The 7389-nt window shown below is 39.9% G+C and overlaps 1 pseudogene; it reads left to right on the forward strand.

Annotated features, from left to right (window-relative positions):
* Positions 1-2408: 2408 nt before the first annotated feature.
* Positions 2409-5079, forward strand: LOC134481895 (PRAME family member 8-like; annotated as a pseudogene).
* The last annotated feature ends 2310 nt before the right edge of the window (positions 5080-7389 follow it).

Genomic DNA, 7389 nt, shown 5'->3' on the forward strand with positions numbered 1-7389 from the left:
CTTTTTATTCAGTCCTTGAGCTCCAGAACATATAAGTGATTATTAAAATTGTTTGTTCCAAGTCAAGTGAACAAGACTTATGAATTATTTTACATGACTATTTTCAGCAACAAATTAAACTCTGAACTGCAGCAAATAAAACTAACTTTTGTCACATGAATAAAATTCACTCAGTTATACTGATTCCCACCTTTAATCCTCACAGGAAGAAGGATGGTGAGGCAGGAGGACTGCTAAACTTAGAGTTCTAAACTACTGTGGCTTCACAGCAAGACTCAGTCTAATATCAAAGTCAAAACTATGTAAGAATTAAGCAAATGAAGGGGAAAATCCACAAATTCATGATATGTTGTTAATCAACAGGCGAAATGTCTGAGAGGTGGTCCTTGAAAAAGTATTCTCACCGAGAGTTCTGATTCAATCAAAGAATTGGTTGGATACTACACATAGAATTCAAAGGGTGGAGCTTAACCAAATTCCAGTGGGAGGTGGGAGGTGGGAGGGTGTGCCTGTAATGGGCTGAGGGTGAGCAGAGAGGTATATAAAGGCTTCAGTGGAGCCAGAGAAAATATTCAGAGACCTGCAGCCTGAATAGCTGCCTGGTTTCTCTGGGATGCAGAGATCTGTGTGCAGCGCTCAAAACTGGTATGTAATTGATTTCCCTTGAATCATGCAGTTTGATGTAGACCTCTAGACTCCAAGATATGACAACACATTTTAATTTCTGTCTCTTTAGATGAACTCATTGAAGAACTTGGATTTAATTCCAAATCTAGTTTTAGTTTAATCTCAAACATCTTGGTTAACCTGTTGATTTCATTATTGTGGTAGATTTTTTATAAGAAGTCTTTCTATGTTATTCACACTCTCCTAGAAATGGCCATGTGGCTCTGGGTAGGCTGGATATCAAGATCCTCCTGACTCAGCAGACTCCTCAGGGCTAAGTATCTAGCAAGTTCCCTTATATTTCCATTCTCACAAATGCTTCTTGTGTTAGTTTTTGTGAGACCCTGGCTCATACTGGAGACCTGGAGACCATGTGTCTTTGATCCTCTTTAACTCATAATACCTAGAATTATACGTGTGAGTCACTCAAATGTCTTACCTTTAACTATGCTCTTCATGTTTTTAACATAGCTTTGTTTTGGGATATGATCTGCTTTTGGAACCCAGAAAAACCTGAAAATTTTAAGAACCTACTGTTGTCATCCTTCTTAGTAGGAATTCAATTTAGATCCACAACTGGAGGATTTTTTGTTTCTTTTATTGTTTGTTTGCTTGTTTCAATATTTCTTTGTTGATTGGTTTGTTCTTTCTTTTTCTTTCTTTTTTTTTTGATTATTTTATTGATTTATATTTCAGAAATTGTCCCCATTCTTGGTCTCCCCTCCAAAACTCCACTCCAAACCTGCCTCTCCTTTGACCCAAAAGAGGTGATTCCCCATCCAGCCACCCACTCCTCCCTCACTCCTTTAGCACCACCTTCCCTGGGGAAACAAGCCTTCATGGGACCAAGCCTCCCCTCGCATTGATGCAAGATAAGGCAATGCTTTGCTGCCTGTTTATCTGGAACTATGAATTCACCCGTACTCTTTGATTGGTGGTTGCTCTGTTGGAGCTCTAAGTGGCTAAGTTAGTTGATCTTGTTGTTATTCCTATGAGTTTTCAAGCTGATTCAGCTCCTTTGGTTCCTCACTATCTCTCCAATTGCGATTCCCAAGTTCAGTAAATTTGGTTGCCTGTGAGTGTCTGCAATTGTCTGAGGCAGGTGGTGGCACAGCCTTTCAGAGGACAGCCATACTGGGCTCCTGTGTAAGCACAGCTTAGCATTAGCAATAGTGATGGGATTTGATGTCTGTTGATGGGATGGATCCCAAGGTAGGTGGTCTCTGGATGGCCTTTCCTTTAGTCTCTAATCCATTTTTTGCCCCTGCTTTTTGTTTAGACAGTAAATTCTAGGTTAAACCTTTTGAGATGGGTTAGTGGCTCCATTCTTCAACTGGAAGCCATGTCTATTCACTGGTGGTGGTCTCTTCAGGTTTATCCTCCCCTCTGATGCATATTTAAGCTACTGTCATCCACATGGGTCCTGCGAGTCTCTCCCTTTTACTATCTCTCTTTCATTCTTTCATTTTTAAAAGAAAGGGTCACACTTAATATGTTTTGAACAGAAAATTATATACACATTTGAGTGATCAACACTCTCCCATGATTTCACTGTGGGAGTCTGTCTTTATATGACCAGTTTAGGATGAAGAGGTAAAATTATGTCTCTAACACTGCCAGAGAAGAAATTCAGAATCTTAAATGTTGTTGTGTTTGTGAAGAAGTGTTACAGTCTTTCTCTAGAAAATATATTTTTTTGCTAACTCCTTCCCCAGGAGCTATCCTATTGGAGACCTTAGAAGATGAGTATTCCGACCCCACTCACACTCCAGATGCTGGCAAGACAGTCATTGCTCAGAAATGAGGATGTGGCCATATTCTCTCTGGAGGAGATGCCAAATGTGCTCTTCCCAGCACTGTTCAAGGAGGCCTTTGAGGGCAGACAAACCAAGCTTGTGAAAGAAATGGTGGCAACTTGGCCATTGCCCTGTCTCCCTGTGGGTGCATTGATGAAGACACCAAGCCTAGAAACCTTTCAAGCTGTGCTAGATGGAGTAGACATGCGACTGACAAGAAAGTTTCACCCCAGGTAGGAAATAAACAATTACCATAGAAGGGATTTCATGGACTACACAATAGAGATTATTAGGGCAGTAGGCTAGGCTATAAGTTGATCAGAAGTTTCTGAAAACATCTTCATGAGGGATATATGGTTCTTGAAAGTTATTTATTTTTAATAAGGACAGTTGAATATGGGTTATAGTTGAATATGGACTAGGGTAAGTGCAGCCTCACAGTAGAATGAGCCTATCCCTGACATTTCTACAACCACTAATGATATAACTAAGGAGAAATAAGGTTTGACTTAGTGAAAGAAAAGTAATCAAGTGAAGAGAAGTCATGGGAAAGCATCTGGAGTATACCTGAGTCCAGTTTGGAAGTCAGCTGCTTAAACAGCATGTGTCTTAGCAAGGGGGAGAGATGAGTTTAGATATGTCATAAAAGTTGATTCGGAGTCTAATGACATTCATATGTTTCACCAACAGGAGAACAAAACTACAGGTTCTTGATTTGAGAAATGCACACCAGTCCTTCTGGAACATATGGGCTGGTGCCGAGGAGAGCAGCTGTTCAGCAGAAAACTGGGAGGAAAAGCAAGTAGTGAAGGTCTTGCCCAGATATGCACTGAGGCGGCAGCGAGTGAAGGTCATAGTTGAATTGTGCATCTGGTCCTGCCTTGATGAAACACAAGCATATTTCTTGAAGTGGGCCCAGCAGAGAAAGGGTTCCCTACATTTCTGTTGTACACAGATGACAATCTGGGAGCTGCCACTCAGAGTTCTCAAAGAGATCTTGAATGTATTTAATCCACAACACATCACTGAATTAGAACTGAATACAGAGTGGAATCTGTCTGACCTGGCACATTTTGCTCCCTACTTTGGAAAGATGATAAATCTTTAGAAAGTCTTCCTGGCACCCCTCCACAAGATGACCCTCTCTAATAGCACTGAAACAAGAGACAGAGAAACCAAGTGTATCAAGAAGTTTATATCTCAGTTCTCCAAATTCAATTGCCTCCAGCATCTCTGCATGTTCTGCGTCCATTTTCTTAGAGATCACATGAATCAAGTCCTAGGGTAAGTAAGAAGGTAAAGCTAGCTCAGATAGCAAAACAAATCTGTCTCTCTTATCTTAAGGATTAATGGCGCATAACGCCAACAGTCACTAGGAACAAACATTCACAGACTCATAAGACTCAGAATTTTATGTCCTGTTTTCATGTATATTGACCTACAAAAGGTAACTTTTATGAGTGAAATCAGTGTTTCTAATAAGCATTTATGAATTAGAGAATTGATTTGGCATTAAGAGAGGTAGTAGGAGTGGATTGTAATTTTTCCAGGTATTATATTCTGGATTTGGAGGACTAGGTAGCATAGTTTGAACCTGAGCTATATGCTCAAATCTAAGAAAACAGTCTTGTCCCCCAATTTCCATGGGTGAAAACTTTGGAACACAAGTAGCACTGGATGAATGGGACAGGGGGTACAGCTTGTGCTGTAATTGAGAGCACAGGTGACTTCAGAAGGAAGGATAGAATCCATATTCATTGAGCACATAGTAAATATCGAGATGCTGTCAGGACTTTATGTTGATGGAAGTACTTCTGTGTGCTTTCTGGACTTATGAGGTAAATTGCTTTTCAGTGTGAGAGTGAAGTCAGTGGATGAACTGTGGGCTGGGCCTGACTGAGTAATTTACATCAGGAAGCATCAAAACTGATGTCCTTGAACATTTAGTCAAACTGACCATAGGGCACCTGGATCCTTCTATCACTCTGTACATTCCAGCCAAATCTCTACAACACTATTAGCCATAACTAACACCCTGTTCTTAACTAGGTCCCTGATGACTCCCTTGGAGACCCTTTCAATCACATACTACCTAATTTCACAGAAAGACTTGGATTCCCTATCCCGCAGACAAAGCCTATTTCAGCTAAAACATCTGGATTTGAGTGGAGTGGTCTTATGTGATCTGGATATTATGCCTCTGAGAGGTCTCCTAGAGAAAGTGGCAGACACTCTTGAGACTCTGGATTTGAAGTGGTGTAGGATGAATGACTCCCAACTCTATGCCCTCCTACCTGCCCTCAGACATTGCTGTCAGCTCACCATGGTCAACTTCTACAGCAATAACTTCTCCATGCATATTCTGAAGGACCTTTTGCAGCACACAATCAACTGGAGCAGGATCAATGTGGAACTATACCCTGCCCCTCTGGAGTGCTATGATGACTTGGCTCAAGTATCTGTAGAAAGATTTGCCCTACTTTGTCCTGAGATCGTGGATACACTCAGGGCAATAAGGCAGCCCAAGAGCATCTCCTTTGCTACAGATACCTGCCAAAGATGTGGTGAGCGCTATGTCTATCACAATGGGTCCAGACTTTGTTGTTGCTGGCAGTAAATTGGGAAATAGGACTCCCATATTTGAATAAACAACAGACTTGAGACACATCTCTCATCTGGGTCCTAAGAGGCTATGGCTTCTGACACTGCTCAGATGGTTGAAAATAAAATGATGTACAGTGACTGGAATCTTGAAGGCAAAGCTGGACATGGGGAACAGACAAATATATTGTGGGAAGAAAGGCCTTGTCAACTCAGAAACACTGTTTGGCATTTTTATACAGCTTCTGCCCAGACAGGATGCTTTATTGTGTAGTTATTCAACTGGATGTTTCTCTCTGAGGTCTTTGATTGTTACCAACCTTGCTACCAGGTTAGGGTCTGGAAGGTTGAATGGGTCCCGAAAAGAAAGACACTAGTATTGCATGAGTGCAGCAAAGTTCAGGGTGAAATTGGCATGTATAAAATAAAGTTTTGTTGACACTTCTTTCCCTTGTCCTTTTCCTCAGCTACATTTACAACCCTCTTGTGTGGCTGATCAGTTATGTGCACTAAACATTTAAACTAAAGTGAGCAACATAGACACACCTCCAATGAAGTGGGAATAAATGGATTAGAGAAGATGAAAATACAGTACATTCAGACCAGAGGCACTTTGAACCCATCAGAGATGCCCCAAGGAAGAAGACAACCCAGGGCAAAGTAAACAGGCTTTCCAGTCTTGATCTTTATGTCATGTCTACATGAGATTACTACTGGGAACGCTTACATACAGCATTTCTGCCACTTGTCTCTGGAGCTTTATTCCTGTGGACTCTCAAATTCTACATAGTAGCCAAACCTTATGTAAAGGTGTCCAATAATATGCAGATCACTCTACTATAAAGCATTTACTTTACAAAGAATGCTATTCTAAATCTTGAGTTGTAACAAAAAGGAAATATCACCCTCAGTCTAGTCATTATAATTCCTTACTGAATAGTGAACTATCAATAAAATAATTTATTATAGTATATTTATTAAACACATAGATCATCAGTTCCCTATTTAAATATCATTGTGATTGTCTGAATTGAATAATGGCTCTAAATTTAAGATCTCAATAAAAAATGCCCTCTGGAGAGAAGTCAAAAAAAAGCATCAATGCCAGGAATATCACATTTCACACTCTAGGGAAGGTGAATAATGTTTTCATTTCCCATGAAGAACATGTGGACATCAATGCTAAGGTACACAAGAAGAGAAGAAAAACAAAATAGAACAAGAAATTTCTCTCAGGCTCCTTCTTTCACTCTTAACCTACAACCTGTCCTTCTGTCTGCATATCCAGTTCACTGGCCTTATTCCTTGGGACCAGTGAACTCACCTAAGATTTACCTAGACTAAACATGCTTTCATATTCTTAAAACAAATGACCTATAGTTTGAGAGAGATTGTTCACAGGTTAAGAGCACATGCTAGTGTTGCAGAGGACCAAAGATTGATTTCTTTTGTTATAATCAGGTAGCTCTCAAATGAAACTCAGGCTTCAGGTGATAAAACCCTCTTTTTTGGTCCTTGTGGCTACCAATTTTCACATGCACAAAACTTAATAATACATCAGTAAATATATGCCTATCTGAAGTCTTTAAATGAAAATAAGTCAATTCCACAAAGAAATAAAAAATGGCCTACTTAATTAAAATGGGGATGTTGATGTAGAGCTCTGTGAAGAGAGCATGTGGAGTTTCAGGTGTGTCCGTTGACCTCAATTGGTGAGCAATAGGCTGCTTTGCTCTGGTATCCAGTGTTTGAGCTCCTGCACCAAGAGTGAGTGAGGGGAAATTAGGAGTTTGTCAATATACATCATTGATTTCTGCATTAATTCTATGTATATTTGTGTTCTATTTGAATGCTTTCATGACCAAAAAAGGCATCAGAACCCGAAGATGGTTTGAGCTGCCAGATGGTTATCCAGAATTGAACTCAGGTTGTCTGATAGGTCAATGAGAAATCTTAATTACTGAGCCATGATCCCTCAATGCCCATATTTGACACTAGAAATAGTACTTGAGGATACATAATCACAAGAAAGCTGGTGGTTTTTTGTTTTGTTTTGTTTTGTTTTTGCATAAAAGCTTACCAGTTCAGCATTCTTTAATTTGTTACCTTTCAGATGTTTTGTGCACATGAGTATGGTGATGACTTACAAATTGGTTTATTCTTTAAGATAGCCACTAAGTAGATCTGCTAAAGCAATACCAATGTCCTGAGTCATTCCATAAAATGTCTGGATGTGCTTTACTTCATACAGTGTTTGTCTATCCATTCATTGGATTTGTGAACCGCATTAAAAAGGGTGTAATAATACATAACAGCTATCTCAGCA

Source organism: Rattus norvegicus, chromosome 14 (genome assembly GCF_021556685.1).
Source record: "Rattus norvegicus strain SHRSP/BbbUtx chromosome 14, alternate assembly SHRSP_T2T, whole genome shotgun sequence".
Lineage (NCBI taxonomy): Eukaryota > Metazoa > Chordata > Mammalia > Rodentia > Muridae > Rattus > Rattus norvegicus.